The sequence below is a fragment of the Pelmatolapia mariae genome, linkage group LG7 (assembly GCF_036321145.2).
Source record: "Pelmatolapia mariae isolate MD_Pm_ZW linkage group LG7, Pm_UMD_F_2, whole genome shotgun sequence".
NCBI classification, from domain to species: Eukaryota; Metazoa; Chordata; class Actinopteri; order Cichliformes; family Cichlidae; genus Pelmatolapia; species Pelmatolapia mariae.
This window is the reverse complement of record NC_086233.1, coordinates 44,548,752-44,570,588: the sequence shown is the minus strand read 5'-3', so window position 1 is coordinate 44,570,588 and position 21,837 is coordinate 44,548,752. Positions and strand designations below refer to the sequence as shown.

Sequence of the window (21,837 nt, the reverse complement as noted above, 5' to 3'; positions counted from 1 at the left end):
GTCCCGTACGGAAGGATGTTACAATGACAACACCCCGCCCAGGGCCAGACACAATAAAAGAGGAACTCCTGAATCAAACTCTGCTGACCGAGTCACATTGGGCGGGAGAAGATTTATCCTGTTACACTGAACAGGCTGCATCCACACAGGAAACAGTGGCTGTAATTCACACAATATTATTCCAAAGCTGTCACAGTGTGACACGTAGGCACTGTGGCAGACTTTCAAAAAGTAACTTTCTAAAGCCCAAGAAAGCCCAGTGTGTCTGTGAAAGGACCATAATAGTATTTCTGCTCGTTTACAGCGACGGCACGTATCATTGTTTAGTCCAATCCTGATCCTTACACTACCTAAAGGACAACATTATTAGGACTTTGTTTTTTCACATGTGCTTTTAAAAATCGAAAGGACGCCCGCCTTATCTTTAAAGGAGAGCCCAAACACCCCTCACAGGAAGGTAATTCATGGCACTGGCATTCAATACCCGCAGGTTGTTGCCATACATGAGGGTGGGAATGTAGATCGATCAGTAAATCAACAGCTTCACTTTCATACTTAGACCAGTACAGCATCCGCAACACTGCAGATACTGCACCAATCCGCCTGCCACTCTTCCACTCCCTTCTTCCCTCACTTGTGAACAAAACCCTGAGGCACTTGAGATCCTCCAGCAACTCATTCCCAACCCTGATTTAGCATGCCACTCTTTTCAGACTCAGAACCATGGCCTCAGACTCAGAGGTGCCACTTCTCATCCTAGCTGCTTTACAACTGGCTGCAAACTGCCCCAGTGCAAACTGTAGGTCATTGCTCCATGAGCATCCACGAGATCCTGAGACTTAAGGATCTCACTTTTTTCAACAATGCTTTGCACACCAAGAAAATGCAGCTATTTTTAATAAGATGTAGACCTGGCAGACTTTGTAAGTGCATTATTTCTTCCCTGACAGACAGCAGATGGAGGGGAGGAAGCGAGCAGTTTTCTGTGGAAATCAGGAAAAAAAGTCTCCTTATTGTGTTTATTGACTCCAAATCAGCTTGATGGAATTATGAGCAGCAGCTACCAGGGTGCTTTCTAATAAGATACTTCACTTTTCATTGTTGCCATAATTCTGATCACACTTGTGAGAATTGGGAAATATCAGATATTTAATGCGTCACAGTAGAAACCACTCGTGATGGATGTGACAACATATTTTACTTTTCTCTTCTCCCTCATTAAAATTCTGCTGCTGTTTGATTTTATTTTCAAATCCTGTCACAGTGGGAGCTAATATGACACTGCACCCAGCAACAAGTAAAACATATTTGTATATTATAGATTTTTTCTAAGCAAAACTAGTTCCATGATGTAACTTACAAGACCTCCCACCACCTGTTCTTGCATGACTGCAGCACACTGCAACACTTTTGGTCAAAACCCTTAAAATTTACTATAAATGTAACACTAACAATCACGGATTATTTACATTTACTGATCAGAACATGTGGAATAATAAATCAAACTGCTTGGAAAGAAGCCTTTCTCTAAACCGTCGCTCATTTTCATCATAAATAAAAGCTGATGCACAAGGACAAAAATTATAATGAAAAGTATTGACTCCTTCATCAACCAGTAAAAACGAGATGAAAATATTCTAGAGAGATGAGATCCAATCAGAACTGAATAAGTTTTGTAGAAAGGCGGGAAGAGTTTGATCCAATCAGAATTAATCTCCTTGTTCAGTAATGTTGGAGGAACACATTTCAGCAGCCCTCGGGGAACAGTACAGCTAGCTCCCACACTTGTTTCTCATGAATACGTAACATGTTAACACTTAGGAAGAAAAGAAGAGTCAAGGGAAAATAATACTTAAACCCATTAGAGCAACGTTCTCCAGTAAAAACAGGAGAAAATTTATACAAGTTATATTTTAGTCAACCGAATCAACTTTAGGTTTGGCCGACAACAATCTTATATTCTATAATGTTTAGTTGACTAAAACCAAAAGAACCTATATGCCAAAACTAAATGACATTTTAGTCAAAAGTCAAATTTAAAATTTGCTTTTAGAATTAACACTGGGAAAAAAAGAAAGACTGGACAGATAACATCAAGAATACATAATAAGTATTAACAAGTCTTCGCAGATATTTGAGAATAGGGGATGAAATAATCAAATATGTAGGTACCAGGACAATCTAGGACAACCCAGGACAAATGAAGCCCTGGATGACTTCTCTTATACCAATTAATCTTTCCGTAAACCACGAAAAGCAGCTCACATAGCTCAACGTGAGGGACACAGTCATTAAACTATAATACAGCCGACTTGATGCAGAAAGAAAGAGAAAGCCATTGTGATACAAGAAATCCCTCTGGCTTATGCAATCGACTTTGTTTCAACATTAACATGATCCTAAATGCAGTTCTCCTTTTTTTTGCAATAAAAGTGTTCCTACTTATGGCCATCAGCCAAATTATAGACATCTATTTTTGTGTTGCTTTCGTTATGTAACAGATATTATGCAACACAGCGGAAATGTGATGAATAACAATACAGCAAATTGGATTCAATACTAATAAAAACAATGATAAACAGACATTTTGCTCACTAACACAGGAATGCTTTTTCCCCCTCGCTTTGTTTGGGATTATTTTATCATAGACATTGCTTTATTGATCCCATCTTTGTGCGTTTCTACTGTCTGCATTTCCATTAGTGTGGACTGTCGTATTTTCTCTTTCTTAGAAGCTGCTTTTCCATTTATCCAGAATAAAGGAAATAATCACCTTTTCTACCAAACATAAATACTGATTAATAAACGCATAATTTATCTACAGTCTACTGCTGTCTACTCAGTTATTCTCCCCCATCTTGTGTTTTTGTTTATCACCGACTATCCTTTCATGCATATTTGATGAGGCCAAGGCATTAGTGACAATTTAAACGGATCCCTTTATGTCAGTAAAGACAGATAATACAGGTAATGAAATGCTCTTCATCAAAATTGTAATGGCATCCTAGAAAATTTGATTTTTTTGTGCCTAGAAAGATAAGTGCATAATCAACATAAAGTTGAGACATCTTCTATCTCTAACAAATTGCCACAAGGACATGGGACATCCCTCACTGCTTGTTCGAAATTAGGTTACAGCATGACGAAAATGTTGCCATTTAATAAAGTAGCAATGAATGAAGGAAATCTGGCTAATCTATAGGATGGCTTCATGACTATTTTCATTAGCATAGTTATCAAACAGAACCAAGCATTTCATTAGGAATTTTAAACCAGCAACTCAAACTGGAATTGGAGCACGGTGTGGGTGGGAACAAGCTAACGCCGGGTGTTATGTGCTGTCTCAGCTCAGCAGAAAACTTTGTCTGCTGTACGACTGTTATTTTGTTTTGGAAACGGTCACTTACATGTGTCAGCCTACTGTTCCCTGCTTCACAAATTATCTGTTGGCACCACATATTGCAGCCACTATTGCTATGACTGTAATCTACCAGTTGCCTGCCACTTCCAATGAAACTCAGAAGCGCACTCGGGTCACCTTTTCAAAGAATTTAGGATTCACTGTGAACTGCACATCAGCTTAGATTGCAATGATTTGGAAATCCCTTAAATCTTATTTCCACTTCTAAATTGCACAGATGCAACATCACATGTTGAAACTGTTTTTTTTTTATTGTTTTAGCAAAAATATATGAATTCACTTTTTATCTACATTTCACAGTGTCCCAAATTTTCTGGAAAGGATTTGAGGTTGTGTTACATGTAAATAAAGAATAGATTATTACATAATTACATAGGGAAATATGTGTTTGAGCCAAATCCCCAAATCAAACTCAGATAATGCTCTTTGTGTCTTATAATTATCTTATAATTATGTTGCATCTCATAAGAATTATAATGTTTGTTGTGTACGAGCAGCTGCCCCAAAGTCTCCTCTCCACTCATTTCCAAAAGCTCTTCTGTCTCATCTGCATTTCTTCCTCCTCCATTCTTTTTCCTCGCGAAGTTTTTTTTCTTTGTTGTTTTGTCTTTTTCCCTGTGGCTCAAAATTTTCCCACTCTTTCTCCCTACCCACTCTCTTCTTATTCAGGCCATTTACTGAAGGCTTTCTTTTTTTCCCCACTGTTGCTTTGTCTTCTGAGATATGTAAATCTGTCTCTCTCCTGCCCCGCTTTATTTCAAACAGCACTTCAAGCAGAAGCTGTGAGACTTAAATTATGCAAACCACCACCACCAAACACCAGAGCTACAAGGTGTCCCACACGCAATCACACCATACATCCCATTGCCAACAAAGACACCTTTACACTTTTACTGTGAACACCAACAACATACCATGACTTGCATGTGAACCCCAAATCTGTGACAAGTGACAAAATGATTATGCATTCACTTGGTAAACTACATCTGTGAATACATAACATGTTTTGATCCTCGACTCCACCTGTCCACATGTCTGGAACAAGATGCTGAACACCAAATTACTCCAACTGGGAAGGCCACCAACTTGCTAGAGAGCTGACATGAGCTTTTGAACCTATGTGTTAATGTGTGTCAAACTCAAGAGCCAGAAACAAGCAGTCCTGTCCAACTACGAGCCTTTTTATTTACATTTGTTTTATTTTCAACCAAAACTATTGCAATCCATAGATCAGTTCCACACTGAGTGATTTACTGAGGGACTAATGATTATTTTCAATATTGACTGACATCTGTGGTTTAGGAGAAACGTGAACATAAAGTACTGTAAAAAAACAACAACAACAACAACAACAACAACAAAAAACATGTTGAGCTACCCCTGATTTCTTTACATTTTGACTTTTGGGTCTTTGTTTTAAAGTGGTCTTTCTGAAAGCCTTTCAAAGTTTTTGTTTGGGCATTGGCTGCTTTTTCACTCACTTTCAGTCCACTCCTTGTACCTAACAATTTTCAGACATAGATGCATCTGGCTCTGCAGATGAATCCACCGTCTTCTGAAGCCTCATCAAAAATTGTCCCCATGGAAGGGTGGCTGTCAAGAAGCCATTCTTAAAGAAGGGAAATACAAGGTATCCCAAATTACTTATGAACAGGACTGAAAATCAGTGGTGACAGGTTTTATGGAGTGACAAATCCAAACTAGAAATTTCTAGTTCAAATTGTTGTTAATGCAAGGGTAGGAGAGAGCTGCAATAGTGAGTATCTACAATCATCAGTAAAACAGGATGTGTCAAGGCTTAGGGATGTATTTCAGCCAGTGGTGTTGGGGATCTCAGCAAAATTGATAGAATTATGAAGACAGAAAAACACAGTCTGATTTGGACCCACCATGCAATACCATCTGCAAAGTGTCTGGTAAAGTGATCTCAACCACACTGCCAATGCAAAAAAAACAAGACTGCCTCCAACACACAATGAAACACTACCAGTCATGGATTGGCCTCTCCAGAACCCGGACCTCAACGTTATTCAGGTAGTGTGGGCTCATCTTGAGTGGAACGAATGGCAGCCAACATCCAAAGAAAAGCTTTAAATGTCCTTCAAGAAGCCTGGAGAACTATTCCTGAAGATTAAAGAAATGATAAGAAATCTTGCCTGAGAGAGTTCTCAGGCCGTGTTGAATACTAAAGGTGGTCAAACCAAATATTGACTTTCAAGGTCATTAGAATTGTACAAACTGTGTGTTTGCCTTATATACTATATCAACAATAAATATGTTTGCAAACGACTCAATAAATTACTGCAGCCATTTCACATTTTCTAACAAAATATAAAGAAACAGGGGAGGCTCAAGACTTTTTTCACAGTACTGTAACATGATGCGACTCCCCCATTCTTCTTGCTCAAAAAAAAGGTTGCACAGTGTGAATCATGGCTAAGAGCAACAGATAAACGACAAACAAAAGCCTAATTATCAAGCCTATTGTCCAGTGAAAATAACGCCAAACAAACAAATGATATTTAAGAGTATTAGTTCACAACAATGAAGATTTAAAATTTCAGCTTACTGAAAAACACACAGCTTACTCTACACTATGCAGATCTCTGAAGACAACACACAATGTAGAAGTCAGCTGGATTTCTGAAAAACAAAAACAAAAACAACAAAAAAAAAATGGTCCAATGCAGAAGCAACTAGGATGAACAAGGATTCACTTGCATCAGCTCACCTACACACACTCTGAAGGATAAGACAGGGATTCACAAACACCCCCACAAACAATCAAAAAGGAGTAGAGGGACAGCTGCCAAAAAATGTAAGCAAATATGATCCAAGGTCCCAGCAATTTTAGTTTATTTATAAAAGAAATGTTTTTATACAGTCTGTCAGAAAATGTAAACGCTATATAAGGAAATGCATTGTGGGGCTTTTTGTTAAGTTTTTTGTGGTACACAATCCAAATCTTAGCCTAATTAAGACTCGTGTGTGTTTCTTTTAATTGTTATTATTTTGTCCACCATATAAAGTTGACTTCATCTCAAAGGGACTTGTGCTGTCAGTGATTCCTGTCAGCGAGTAGGCCGCAAGACAGTATATCGAAATCTGACAGCTCTATGAAGACAACCGTGGCTGCTGTCATAATGAGCATTCACAAGACAAAAAGCACACATGCACACACACACTCCCATGCCTAAATGCATAATTCAATCCCATATACCCACAAAAATGTAGAAACTTTGGTGGTGCCACTTGTGGCTTTCTCTCAATGACAAAAATCTGAAAACAACAAACTACTCATACTACACATACCAATGATAAACATCACACAAACCAACAAAGCTTTGTCTCATTAAAAACAAAGACAGTCAAATAAGATGAGGACTTTGAGGGCAGGTTTCTGCTTTACCCTTCATTTTTTAAATTTTTTTCCCCCAATCAAATCAGTGCAAGGTAGTCGTTCATATGAGATGCAGTGCTGACCAATGATCTGTGACCATCTGCTCCTCATTTGATAGCAGCAAACACTGTCTGGTTTTGTGCCAGGCGAGATATCACACAGCACCTGCTGCTTGGTGCCACTACCACCAAGTCACAAGCCCCCGTGGGACTGCCAAGTGAGACCCAGATTTGTACTGGGATAAGAATAACTTCTCTAGAGGGTCTGGTGGGATAGAACTTTATTTACTGAAATCTACTCTAGGAATGCCTAAAACATTCATCTCAATGTGCGGCCTTTAAAAGAGAGAAAAAAAAAAAAACAATAGTTCAAGGAGTCAGTTAAATATGCAGCAAACCAACACAGATGTTAGCAAAAAGATGAAAATTGATTAGAAAGAAAACCTCTCTCTCGGACTCCTACTTCTTACACTTGAAAGCCCATTTTTTAAACTCCTATCTCACCACATCTCCCCATATTTTTTTTTTATTCACCCAATACACCAGAGGCTTCCCTCATCATTGCCCTCCATCAGTCACAGCTGAGTGAACTGACGCACCAGAGATATACTCATTCTAAAGAAGATAAAGCATGTGGGACCTGTCGGAGGCAGCCTGCAAGGATGTCACTATGTGTTTAGCAACCAGTACATCTAAACCAGAGTGGAGCCCAACCGGCCCAACCTCATCGCTCTTCCTGTTACCACCTGCTTGAGACTGACTCAGGTAGACACTGGTGTCTAGCTGTGTGGCTGGGCTAGCTGAAGAGAAGCGGATGCAACAATTCTGTCTGTCTGAATGTGAGGCAATAAGTTAGAAAACCTACTGTTTGTTAGAAGAACAGTTTAGTTCGATAACATTTCTGTTGAACTAAAATATAACAAATGATATATCAGCAAGTTTGAATGCAGTCTGTAGACAAAAGTACATAGGCTCTGGGCTCTGGTTAGAATCGGTGATTTGTTTGATTCATGACAAGATAAAATACTGCCAGAGGTCTTTCAACAAAAACCCTTGTGGGTAGAGAATGTAGAGAATCCATTTTCTTAAAGATATTTTGCCTCAATTTAAAATGTTTTTCTTGCCATTTTCTTCACTGCTAATTCAATATATGCTTTTGATAACACATTACATCATCCTGTACTGGAGGCAATAATGCTGTTGCTTTTTATTCCTCAAACAGAGGTTTGAGGAATTCCGACATCTGTTCATACCTGGGATGACGACCAAATATCAAACTAAGGGTAGATGATTTATAAAAACAAAAACAGAATCCACCCATTCAAAGGCTGAGCAAGGCATTCCAGACATCTTTCTTCCCAGTAACACTTTCCACTTCCTCCTGGGGGATCCTGAGGCGTTCGAAGGCCAGATGAGATATATAATCTCTCCAGCGAGTTCTGGGTGTACCCTGGGGTCTCCTTCCAGTTGGACGACTGAGACCTTTCAACACTGAGGAGCGGCTCTACTCCAATATCCCTTTGGATATCTGAGCTCCTCACCCTATCTCTAAGGCAGAGCCTAGCCACGTTGTGGAGGAAACTCATTTCAGTCCCATGTATTTGTGCCCTTGCTGTCTCAGTCATTACCCAGATCTCACGACCAGGGGTAAAAGCTGGTACATAGATGCATTGGCAAATCAAGTTTTTCATGCCTTTCAGCTTGGTTCTTTCTTCATCACAAGAGTGGATGCGATGTCTGCATTAATGCTGACACTACATCAATCTGCCAAGTCAAAATCACGCTTTGCCATTCCCATCACTCATGAATAAGATCCCAAAATAGTTAAACTCCCTCACATGAGCCAGCGCGTCTCCTATGCTTACTAAAAGATCACACAGTAGACGTTTTACTTTAGGGTCACATTTTTACGTTACTAAGAAACAATATGACTGAAAACAAGACACAAGAACTTACCACCTACACAAATGTAAAGATCTACCTCATATTGTTATATCGTTCACATGAAAAGTCTTCACACATTTAAAGAATATCATGTACAGATAGGGCAATCTGTTGAGTCAAAAAAAAAAAAAAAAAAAGGGCTTAATTTGGGGATATGGAGACACAGACACACTGCATAGTAGTGAGACTGTTAAAAAACAGACAAACCAGTCAAAGATGTGAAACTGTGACCACTGAATGGAATAAGAGACGGAGCGCTTGAGATGTAGAGAAGCAAGGCACCAAAACCACAAGCAGGAAACTCGTGTTAAATTTCTAAATCAGATTCTGCTACACTTACCTCTCCACAGAGAGGCAATGTTTTCCCCTTGAGAAAAGTCAGAATACTGAGGACAGGAGCTCATTTCCCACCCAGAGCACGTTTATTGAGAGGGAGTGGGAGCTCGCTGAGCCTGGTACATAATAGCAGAATAACCAAGGCTGAAAGCTGAAGCCATGAGGAGATGGGATATGGGATTTTCTGCTGCTTTATGGCAGAGGGCTTGAATGATAAGACAGCCGTAGCAGTGGGATAGACAAGAGCAGAATAGATATGAAATAGGGATGGAACTGCAGAGCTCGATGCCAGGAAGTGTGAGAAAGCAGGGCACGCTGTTGTTTGTTAAGCCGAGAAAAAGTCGTCGTCTTCTACCACAAGTTCATTAGAGAAGAAAACCACTGTCATATATTCTTTGAGTGCAACATCAAAAGCTTTCAAGATGTTATTTTGGAGGGAAGGAAAATAGGCCATGAAGCACACAGAGCATTACTGTTAGTGATGCTGCAGTTAGCCAATGTCAGTTTTTACCAGGCTTCATGTTTTCGAGGGCCCATCAACCAGTCAGCTGCAAGGACAAAAAGCTTTATAATATGACTTATTTCTTGAGGCCAGAGATGGCTGACAAATGAAAGAAAAAATGTGAAACTTGTGGGAATCAGGTGACTCAGTTTTGCCGTGTTTGTCTCCTGCTGGGAGTGGTTTGTTCATTCACAGGGCACAGAGTCACTGAATGTTTTGATAAGAATTGACGATGAAAATGACATCATACGTTATGTTTTGAGGAAATGATGAGCCAAAACACAACTGCATGTCTATGGGAAATTTTAGGCCACCATGTTAGACACCTCTCTCACAACATAAATGATCAAATAAAAGAATATTTCTTTTGGAGGAATGGTGTTTAATCACTCCCTTAGAGCTCTAGAGAATTAAGGAGTCATCACTAAGGATCACTGAAGCAGAACTTGATGGATCAACACTTTATATTGATTTTCCTTTTCTTCGAGATCCATCGGAGATGAGTCCCTGGAACTCTACTGGACGGATAATCACTTCTCCAACATTAGTAGTTGGCTCTTCGGTTGCCTTTTGCCAGATGTTGAAGTTTTTACGTTTATGAGTTCAAAACAAGTTGGTTTTTCATGACGCTTTAATTGCACTAGCCTGGCAACTGCTAGACTGTTGGAGCTGTACCAATATTATTTTTTCTCTCTGACAAGCGTACACATCCATTCTCTTTGTTTCAGTCTTTGTTTCAACCAGTGTAAAGCTAACCTGCCTAAAACGTTTTGCTGTATTGTACTGAAATCTGCTATTATTAGGCAGCTAACATATAAACTGACATATTCAGTCCTACAGTCCTGCAAATGGGAAACTTTATTGGTTGGTTCTTGTATAAATAATTTTGACAGCGTATCATAAGCTATATTAAACATGTCCGTTTGGTGTACAGATAGTGAAAGTAATGGTTCTGAGCAGCAGTTTCAGCACATTGATGAAGGGCTTTCAAATAGCAGCAAATGAAGTTCGGGCTTCACTTACTGCCTCCTTTCCTCAGATTTTCTCTGCTCATCCAGGGATTTAAAGTGATGCCCTTCAAGCATTTCTCAGAGTTATCTAAGTACTGGCTCCTTAAATAACAGTAGTATCCAAGACTAATTTATTCACTTAGTCAAGGGTCCTGCTGCTATGTAATGAGTCTCTTTCTCTACAATTATCTTTGGTTAAAAAAATAGAACAAAAAAATTACATTGCAGGCACACTAATATGGACTCATGTTACTTCTGTGGCAACAGTGGTTTAAACCGTGTCCTGTAGATGTGCGTGCACACAAGTGTTGGTACACGACAGCCTTGTTTCAATTTCTCAAGCAAGCCCACTCCAAGTTATGGCTGACTCGCTCCCCAGTTCTGACCAAATTTCAGCTCGTTTTCAGCAATGCGATGCTGCCAAAATGACTTCACAGTCCGTATCTCCAGTTTCAAGGAGTTTTTCCCAGAAGCATGCCTCTCATTAGCTGCCCAATTGAACTTGTGTCCTAAGTACAGTCAACCATTCATTTTACTGCACAACTGAGATGCAATTTTTCACCTCTCTTTGTTAACTTAAAAATCAGCTTCAGTCCCCATTACATCTCCTCTGGCATTAATGAGCTGAAATAAACATTAATGATCTCATTGGAAATGGAGGAGTTCCAAAGGAGCATCAGCAATTCACTAGCTGGATCTTACAGTGTCTTTATGAGGGATGTTTATGTTCACAAGTACTGACTTCAACAAGGCAGGTCGAACAAAAAGATGGATTTTCACAGCGACTGGTGAATCCCATTAAAAAGACACAAGTTTCACATAAAAGGATGAATGGCCGAACATTAAAAGCAACCAGTTTAGGATTTATTAGCTAAAAAGATTTATGTGTCTTAAGTGCACTAATTTGGTTACACACCAGTAAGAGATAAATCATTCAACTGATGTTGACATGACCTGCAGAGCAGGCAACAGGGAGAAAACAGCCACTAAGAAAATACAACTCAGACACAGCTAAGTAAAAACAAAGCTCAATTACAGGCTTAACTATAAGAGTTATGTTCCAACAAATGAGCAGTACTGAGAGACATGGTATGTAACCTACAGAATGTTCAATAGTCACTTTCACAATCCAAACAAGTTACAGAGCCAACAATATGCAGACCACCAAGGAAGCCAGACAACAGAAAGGAGCAGAGAGGAAGCACAGGCCTCAGTTTATCCACATAATTTCAACCGCAGCTTTATCACAACTGATCTGGAATACCAGCAAATTTAACATCCCGTGACTGCCTTTCATCCTTTACGATTTACTGCAGCATTGAAGATGAACGTTAATGAATGTAAATATACATTTGACAGTCAAGAAATAACATTATTCTAGCTAACTGCAGACAATGGAAGTGATAACATAAATCATAACATAAAACATTTTAAAAAAAAAACCTTGCATGAAAAAAGGCTGATATTGCCTTTCATCCAACCCTCGCATGAGAGAGAGAACGAAACAGCAACATGGAAAAGATCACAAACAGGAAGACGCCAACGGAAGACGCAAAAAACAGGGGATTTACGTCTAACAGCATTAATGCATTGTTGAATATATGAAAACCCTGTTTTTACATGTGTCAACTGCAAAAACACTTAAACAGGCAAAACATAGGTAAAACACTAAGACTCACTGGCTGACAAACAACCGTACTGAACTCTACGTAAAATTATTGTGTACGGTGCAATGATTAAGGTTTAAAGGGAAATGAATGGCTTTTACTGTGCATCTCCTTTATGGGATTCACGATGCATCAAGGCCCCATTCATGTGGCTGTAACTCAAGATGGACTGAGTGTAATGGACTGAGTCCACTTGTAATGTACTAAGCGGCCAGACGGCTCACTCTCTCTGTGAGTTTTGCAGCTGCTACTCTGTGTTTGTGTGAAACTGTCTGCTGCAGCTGGTCTGCTCGCATGAAGACAAGTCGAGTTGGTGAGGCACTCACACAGCTTTGAAAGAGTGACAATAACAATGTGTATAAATAACACAGATACTGATCCTGAAGCTGCAACCTCCAGGGATGTGTATGTGTGTGTGGGGAGGATGATAATAATAAAAATGTAAAAAAAGAAATTCCAGTTTCTCTAATGGCCACTTGAAGGTGAATGACCAACTTCAACAATGTAAAATAACATGTTTACTGCCTTGTACAGAAAACTGTTTTGGTCTTTACAGCCAATAATAACTCCATAACAACTCATCCAAAGCCATAACTCATCCACCTGGTTACCGTTAAGACCTAAAATTAGGGGCGTGGCTACTTTGAGTGACGGCTGACAATTTACGAGCTCATCCATGAAGTAGCAAAGCTGTGGATTTAGTGTACTAGTATTATTTCACCCACAATCTCTTATTAGCAACTATCTGTGAGTGGTTAGCTTGTTAGTTTTGATACCTTAGCACAGCGGTCCCCAACCCCCGGGCCTCGGACCGGTACCGGTCCATGAGTCTTTTGGTACCGGGCCGCGAGAGTTGAGGCTCAGGTGTGAAATGTATGGTTTTCAGGGTTTTATCGGTTTTCAGCGTTATTTTGTTATCGTTTTTATCGTTAACTCGGTTTTCCTGGGTCTTTTCACGTGTGTTATGAATAAATCTTCTTTTTTTCGGTACCGGTACTAGTTTTATTTTGTTGTATTTATCCGCGACACCTTAAAGACCGGTCCGTGAAAATATTGTCGGGCATAAACCGGACCGTGGCGCAAAAAAGGTTGGGGACCGCTGCCTTAGCACTCCACACTTTGATTCAAACATTGGCTTTACGTTCAGCTTCTAGATACAGTCTGTGTGTGATCCTAGACTAGACTGCGACAGTGCCATGCCTCTAGTCTAATGAGTTGTGGCATCGGCAACAATCAGCGAGATTCAAGCTTCCACTGGGATTTTTTTGTTTTATGCTGGAAAAACAGACAGTTGTGTCCATGTTTCACAGATGTATCTGAGCTTTAAATAAATGGTAGGACACAATCAGGTATTTTCGTGTGTTCTTTGACATAATAAACCATAATGCAAGCAGGAGAAAAACTGCAACAAGAACTGCACTTTCAAATCATTAATTGTGAAAACTCAATCTCTAAGAACATGATTTACTTGCAACGTGAGCACACATTTAATTTGAAAATTTACTCAGGAGTTTCTTCAAGTCTAAAGTCTTCACCAGACAGTAAACATGGGCCACATGAGCCCTTTAGTGGTAGGTGCTGACAAATAGATATGAGCAGTGTGACAAGTTCACCTCATTATGAGCTCACCTCCCATTGCTTACTTAGTGACAGATTTGACTAGGAACAGTCGATGCAAAACGAAATGACAGTGTCAAAACAAAGTCCTCACTGCAAGTAGCAAGGCTCAGTCATTATCTCTTAGCAGTTCCAACTGTCTCAAGTCTCAGCTGCTGTTGTTTACCTTCAATATAGCCACTGGTGACAGGACTAAAGTATTCCAAGTTAGCTGTCAATGTCAGCAGGTTGCTTTTCTATAACAACCGTTTGAGTGTTCCCCCCAAATAAAGCACAATTTTTCTGATTCTTGTATAACTATTTTTATATTTTTAATTTATAACTACTAATTATTTTTTTGTATTTTTTTTGGTTCCTATGGAAAAAAGTCAAAACACTGACAATGAAAATTGTAAATCAGTGCATTAATTACACTGGAATATTAGTCAATTGAAATCTGTAGAAAACTGAAACAAACAATAAATTGAGGAGAGAAAAGCAATATTAAAAAAAAACAAGCAAACAGGCCAAAAAAGCAAAAGCACAAGACAAAAACACAGAAAAGGAGACAAAAAAACAAAAGGGGAGAAGACAACAAATGAAGCCAACAACATTCCAGTGCAGTGTTTGGTATTGTGCAAGCTCTGGGAGAGTAACTGCAGTCTGGCCTGGGAAAGAGCCACTGCAGGTCCCCTTGGGAGACCAACCCGCTGGCCTCCAGACAAACACCAGTGGAGTGGCAGAGCAGACATAGCCAGATGTGTGGGAATGCACAATACAAACAAAAAGAACACATGCATTTAATGGCATGCACACACACACAAATATACACCCACGTCCACTAAATTCTATTGTAAATAAATAAAGCTGAGGGGTTTTTTTTCTTTTAAAATAAAAAAGGGAATCATAAAAAAAATATGACGATGATTAGCTATTTGGAAATTGTTAAACAGAAGTAAAATTAATTGTGCAAGAAAGCTGCTGATTATCATAAAAGCTGTGAAAAAACAAAAATTGACTCAGAACAGCCAGACCAGCAGGAAGCTGCTATGTATATACAGCACATGAAGCTTACATAGAAGATGCACTGTAACTGTTTTACTCTAATGCACTAGGGCCAAATAAATATTAATTAATGTTGTTAAACATTATGTGTTCATGTTATGTGCTTTAAGTAGAATACAGAATGGATACACGTCCCTAACCATCTACCAAACCATCTAAAACTAATAGCAATAACTTCAATAAGTCATTAAACATGGTTTTTTAATATAGATACGGCTGCTTCTGTATCACTAATTGACTGCTTTCACATAGTTGTACTTCCAGAACTTCTACCTGATCACATGAATTCTGAATTGGAAAAATTCTTCTTAGCTTATGGAAAAATTCAGCAGTATGAATTTTGTATGCAAGTTCCATATGAGATTCATACTATTGCATTTCTCTGTATAATCCCAGTGGAGGCAAAACTATAGAGAACAATGAAAAATAAGTTTGTCTCATTGACTTTTCACTTGTGCTCATCAACAATTAGATATGTTTTTATATTTATCTTTGTTTAATCAATGTCTAAGGGCCAGCTGAGACTGAAAAGGTACAAATATTTAAACTTACATTTCACATAGTGCTTCTACAAAAAATACACAAAAATTTAAAGCCTGAATCAGTTGCACACAAGCGTAACACTGCAGCTGATTTCTATTAACACAAAAATCCGCTGTAGGTCTATAAATAACAAGCGTCGCATTGGATGATTTCTCCGTTTCACCCACACTGCCACACCAACACGCACATATTCTCTCATACTCACTCACACTCTCCACACTCTGGTGTAAAACTGATACAGTTATTAGCCAGGGGCAGGCTGGTGATAACTGTGGAGAGCTCATGAAGGCTTTCTTTCCCCCTTTGACTAACATGCCCCGCCTGCTTCTACTACCTCCACCGTGTGAAACAGAGGCTTGTTGGCACCAGCAAGCAGTGAGGGTAGTATCGTGCTGAGAGCTGGATATCCCTCGGGTGCTAGTGGGGGGGGGGGGGGGGGGGGGGGGGGGGTGTGAACAGCAATCTGTTGGGATCACAGCAAATTCTTTTGGCTTCAAGACTGTAACATCACACTTACACATGCTTGCTAAAAATGCCTTCAATAGTTGCAGTATTTTGTGGCAAGGCGAGTAGTGAGAGGCAGACAGGCAGCCACACAGCCCCTCCCTGGCTAGCAGGTGAACTCATTTGCAGTAGCACAACTATGGAGTTTTATTTGTGTCAAAATAGGCGCAGGAGACAAAACACAATAATGAGCAAATCATTTCACAGCTGCAGGTATTCAAATTCAACAACTTGCACGCGTACAACTCAGCACAGCTCAGCACAAAGACGCATCACACATTCGAGGGGGTGCTGTGGCAGATTCACACTCACGCAGGCGGCTCTAATCTCAAAGATGAATTCTGCTTGCTCGACTAAATCTGACTTTTGGTAGCTTGGAGGGCAGAGTCCAAAGGAAGAAGGGCTTAATGTGATTGGTGGCTTTCAAAGCAGTGACACTGCAAGTTCTGTGATTGACAGGTTCAATTTACAGTGTTAAACCAAGTTACACTGTGGAAGTAAATTCAGTGCTATTTTAACCTGTATAAGAATCTGCCAAAATAACTATCATCAGATATTACCACTGCTACATAGCAACTATCACTGGATTACCTTGGTGCTGCAAAAATCTTGAGGATTCGAAGCCAAGTTATGCAGCCTCTACCCTCCTGTCCTATTACTCTGTTACAAAATTCTGAAACTAGTAAGAAATTTTGAGTCAGTAAAACTTTCATTTCAACAACACTGAAGCATTAAACAGTTATCATAAATGTTAACTGGGCCTGCACACATTAACATTAGCTGTGTAAGTATTAGCAATTAGCCATTAGAAATAACCATCTAAGTTATCAATAAGATAGCAACTATAGGCTAATAATAAAAAGGCAGCGTTAATGTGGGCACTATAGGTAACAAATCTCATCAGTCCTGCTAACTCACTGTTGTACCTCTCTCCTGATTTTCAGTCCAGTTCTCAGCCTTTTCTACCAGTTTCCCTTTCTTAAAAATGGCTTTTTGACAGCCACCCTTCCACTTCTGAGGCTGCATTGAACAGCAGCTGGCTTTTTTAGGCCTGGCACTTCTTCTGCTCTCCACTTGTCCAGTTTCCTAAGTTTAAAAACAAAACAAAACAAAACACTGCACAGTATGCTGAGATATACCAAGTTTTCGATAGTTTCAGTAAATCTTTGGCACCTTGTTGGCATAAAAATGCTGTGTTATACCTGTCAAACTGTGTTCTCTGACATTTTTCATAGATTAAACAGCAGGAATGGGAATCAATTTATTTTAGTGACAGGCTGGTAGTAACAAAGGATACAAACTGGTTCTTTCTGAAGTTGCCTGTTATGTGTAGACAAAACACTGAACAGTCAGGTGCTATTGCTCAAGACCACTTTCAAAAAATTATAAAAACGGATGCCATCAAAGCTTCTAGAGAGTACTGTATGTCCTTTTCAACTGCTTTCAAAAGCAGCTAGATGTTATACGCAATACATCTGTTAAACTCTTTCTGTGGGGTCCCCATTAAAAAACAGTAATTAATAATAACTACTAAATATTCTGGTGATACAATTGTGAGACAAATAATGTATATACAGTAAAATACTAACAAAAAAGGAGGAAGATATAAAAAAGCTTACATAAAGTACATATACATTACATGTATGTAAAATACAGCACTGATTAAAAATGGTTACTCTTGCACAACTTTCCTATCCAGGCTTTAGTCTTTCTGGAGGACAAGCATTTCCATGTATAGGCTGAATATATAGGAAGCTCCAAGAGACAGAAACAGCCTCAAGACAGAACTGAAGCTCCTGGAAAAAATGTGTCCTACTTTCTTCAAAGAACAATCGCCTGTTTCTTCTACAGCGCTCAACTCTGGGAGAAATGAGAAGTGGGGGACAGATTTGATAACAGCTCCCAATTACCATCAATAAAAAGAAACTGTGTTTCTTTGAGTGAAGAAATTCTCCCTCTCTCTTCCCATGGTGGTTTTGGACTGTGTTAGGCTGATGGTAATGGGGGCCAGGCTTATTTCACTAATGATTTAACCATGCCTTTGTCTGTTTCTCTGCCTGCTAACTGTGTCCTCTGGAGAACGGCTATGCTAATCCAAAAATCTGGCTTCAGTTTAGAAAGCACTCACAGCTGTTTTCATGTGTTGTGTGAAATCCGGGAGTATTTTTGAAAAGGTGACAGACATTGGTGCAGAAAATAAATAAATTTTTTAAAAAAATCAGGAAAGTAAAAGTTAGAGAAAGAAAAGAGAAAATATATCTCTGATCAATTTTATCATTTTCAACATTTTCTAGCTTTTGAGGGACAAAGACCTTCGTTTTTTGCAATATGAGCAATAATCTCTTTCTGTAGCTTTGAGGATGGTGATAAGGCACGGGCCAAGAAATGATGCTGGCATCTAGAGCTTGGAAGAGAATACCACATCATCCAATTAAACTGAACATAACACCATCCCTGCTCTCAACTGCCAAGTGCAAAACAAACTAACAGCAGCAGAAACTAATGGACGCTGGAGAAGGCGGAGGCATCAAGAGAGGGCTAATGCCATCCGGCGCCACTAGCTTGTCCAGGTAAAATGCACACAGGAAAAAGACAAGAAGATCCCTATGGGTGGAAAGTTTTGAAAGAGACAGTCTGTGTTTGCTTTGTACAACACCTTTGCCTTCGCCTGAACAAGCATTTCCTCCCCCTTGCTTCCTCCAACCAGCCACGAATAGTTTGAATTGGTGCAGTGTGTGAAATTAAGCCTGACGGGTCTCATTAACAAAAGCCAGTCAGTATTTTTTCCCCCTTGGCATAGCTGAGATTTGGAAAAAGTGTCATTTCAGCAGCAATACTGGAATTTTTGCATTTGCCACATGATTCACTTTTTCTAAGCAGATTTAGGAATTAAGGTCAACAGCAAAAATTATGAGAATTTTTTTTTTACTGTGATTTCTTTTTCTGCTAAAACATGGGGAGGATATTTGTTATTTTACTTGGCTTCAAGCCCACGCCTCATTTCAAAAAAAGTGACCCAACACAGGCGCATGTAGCCTTAAGGTCTCAGTACAATGCACCAAATAAAAGCAAGTGTTGCAGAGAAGATAAGACTAGTGGTTCTTTGTGAAAGGTCAAGTACAGCACATGAAGTATCTATTGTCATTATCCACACAAACAGTAACATCTGTGGTGGGAGCTGTGGAGATGGAGGCACATGCAAACAGACCAGGACCTAAACCTGCTGAGACACAGCAGCACAGATGGCTGCTTTTTATCCAGCTGGCACTGAGACATATGGAAACAGAGATCATTAGTGAGGTAATAAGTGCATGACAGTGTTAGCAAAGGTAAGTTAGTCATCAACAAAAGGCTTTTAACTAGCAGAAAAAATTGGATCAGCATGGATTATTAAGAAAAACACTGTTTCTGAATTTAAGCACTTCCCTGATCAGTCCCTTCCCTTTGATATTTGCAGTTGGTCAAAAGACTGTGTGTTTTACCATCTTTAACCCTGGAGAACCCATGGGGTCAAATTTGACCCCATGGGTTCCCTAGAAAACCAATGGGGTCGGCTCTGACCCCATGGGTTCTCCAGGGTTAAGCTCACGTAACAGTTATTATGAATAGATTTTTATGAGACCTTAGTAAGATAATATATTTATTGCCACAAGTCATAGATTACTCAGTTACTCTGACTCTGATCACCTGGTTGTCGTGTTTTATGGCTTTCCAAACACATGTTGCAGGGAAGTTGCAGAGTTCTCTCTGGTGGGCAAAATACACAACATCAACAGTAGCAACATGAGCTCCTAATTTTTCTTTTTAGGTGTTCATTCATCAGCTGTACTGGCATTTGTCAGCAAATAGCTAAAATTGGCGGATCTATCGGATGAGCTCTAGTGCCAAGCACAAGAAATACATACCCATGTGTTGGCAAAGATACAGCTGTGAAAAATATGTTGAGACCAAATGAATGAATGAAAGACAGGGTGAATCAGGAATTAACATTTAACATATATAACCCCTATAAAATCTAATGTTTACTTTGTAGGAAATCTAGTTTTCATTGTTCTTTTTCAAAACATATGTGCAAAACATAATGTCACAGAGCTGTTGGATAATCACTATTTAATTTTTACTGCAAGTATCAAACTCATCCTAAACAATATACACATTAAATACAATCCATTTACTATCAAATCAATTCAAAACTATCACAATGTTCCTCCATTTAAAAGGTAATCGGATGCATGAATGCAAAAACGAGTGGTACTGAAAGGAAAAAGTAAGCTCATCTCCCATCCAACACCGGATTAATTCAAAAAGTGTGTCTAGCACTAAAGCCAAAGATAAAAAAATACTGCTGCATTCATGGCTTCTGAATTTATATAGGCGGAGGAGGTGATGGCTATATTTTAAGTACTTTTTACTAGGAGATTTAATTTACCACAGGGGGGAAAAACAGCATACATGAGTTATTAAAGCAGAGTATTTGCATCTTCAAGTATGCCCAGAGACGATCTATATGCCTTCACTTCCTATACATGGTACCAATAATCTAATATTCCACTGCGCGCATTGGCTGCTACTTCAGTTATTCAGGTCAGTTTGCACAAAGCCAGTTATGAAAGGAAAAAGTGCTACAGTAGCTGTTATAGATATCTTACATGCCATAATATGGATAGAGTATTGCACTAATAGGCAAACTGCAATGCTAGGAGCTGTAATATGACAACCAGTAAGTCATCAAGTTGTGAACAGTGGCAGCGTGTATACAGTTTCTGCTTTGAAGAGAGACAGTATTTCAGTACAAAAGCAGCACAGGGAACAGAAATAGCAAAACAGTGAAAGAAAAATAAGAGACTAATCACAGAAAGACTTCAATCCGTGGGGAAAAATCAGACTCCTTGGGTATCGACTTGAAGAAGTGACAAAACAGAACCGCAAATAAAACACTGGAGAGGCACACACTACAAAGGACAAGTCGAGACTTTGGCTTTTGATGAGTTAAAGTGTATTATTCTGTATGGGCTCACCTAACAACCAAGAAAAGTGCATGAGAAAAACACAGAGAGACAAACAGACCAACACACGCAGTCATTCTCAGACAAACCAGAAGCAAACTCACAGTGCAATGAATCAAGCAGCACCACTGCCAGCCATGGAGTCCCAGTTGGTGAAGCAGAGAACAGCTACTGCTGGAACCTGCAGATGACAGAGACACAGAAGGCAGAGAAGGACAAGATAAACAAAATGCACGACAGTGTGACGAAGGGAATAATAAGGGGTGGGCGACGGGAAGGGAAGACAGACAAAGTCAAACAAAGATGGAGGAAAAGAAGGGGAGAGAGCATTTTGTTGCTTTGCCTAAAGCAGATCTCTAAACATTGAGGCTCATTTTCAGAGCAAGTCATTGTTCTGGCACAGTGTTACAGAGCAGATATCAGATTTACTGGTACACTGATCACCCAGGCAAAGTCATCCAAAAGCCATAGACGACAATCTATTAAACAAATGAAGAAAACACAGTGAATATCAACTCATTTGAGTTTCAAGTCGCCCCGATGGCTTGTTCTTAGCATCAGTCTCTCGTGTTCATCCTACAGTTGGACAAACACTTTTTAATTAATCTTCTTGTTAGACAGTACAAAAAAGTATGCTGTTGGCATTAAGCTAACCTGTTTTACTGAGGTTTTACAGATATACTGTATGTACTTGACTTTGTAAGCGCTTCAACATGCATGTACAAGTTAATCAAAATATTAAAACTGTGGAATCATTTCACTGTTTTTTTCTGTTATGATTATTTATGTAGCTTACAATAAAGCTCTTACATACTTTTTCCTTTCTCCACGCACCTTAAACTGA

General features: G+C 39.4%; 1 protein-coding gene across 3 annotated transcripts in view; it reads right to left on the bottom strand.

Moving 5' to 3' along the window:
• peak1 (pseudopodium-enriched atypical kinase 1) overlaps positions 1–21,837 on the bottom strand; it is a 106,701-nt gene that overhangs the window by 33,394 nt on the left and 51,470 nt on the right. For all 3 annotated transcript variants that reach the window (XM_063479237.1, XM_063479238.1, XM_063479239.1), the window contains one exon: positions 21,098–21,174. The gene's annotated coding sequence lies outside the window, so the exon portion shown is untranslated. The remainder of the gene's footprint in view (positions 1–21,097; positions 21,175–21,837) is intronic.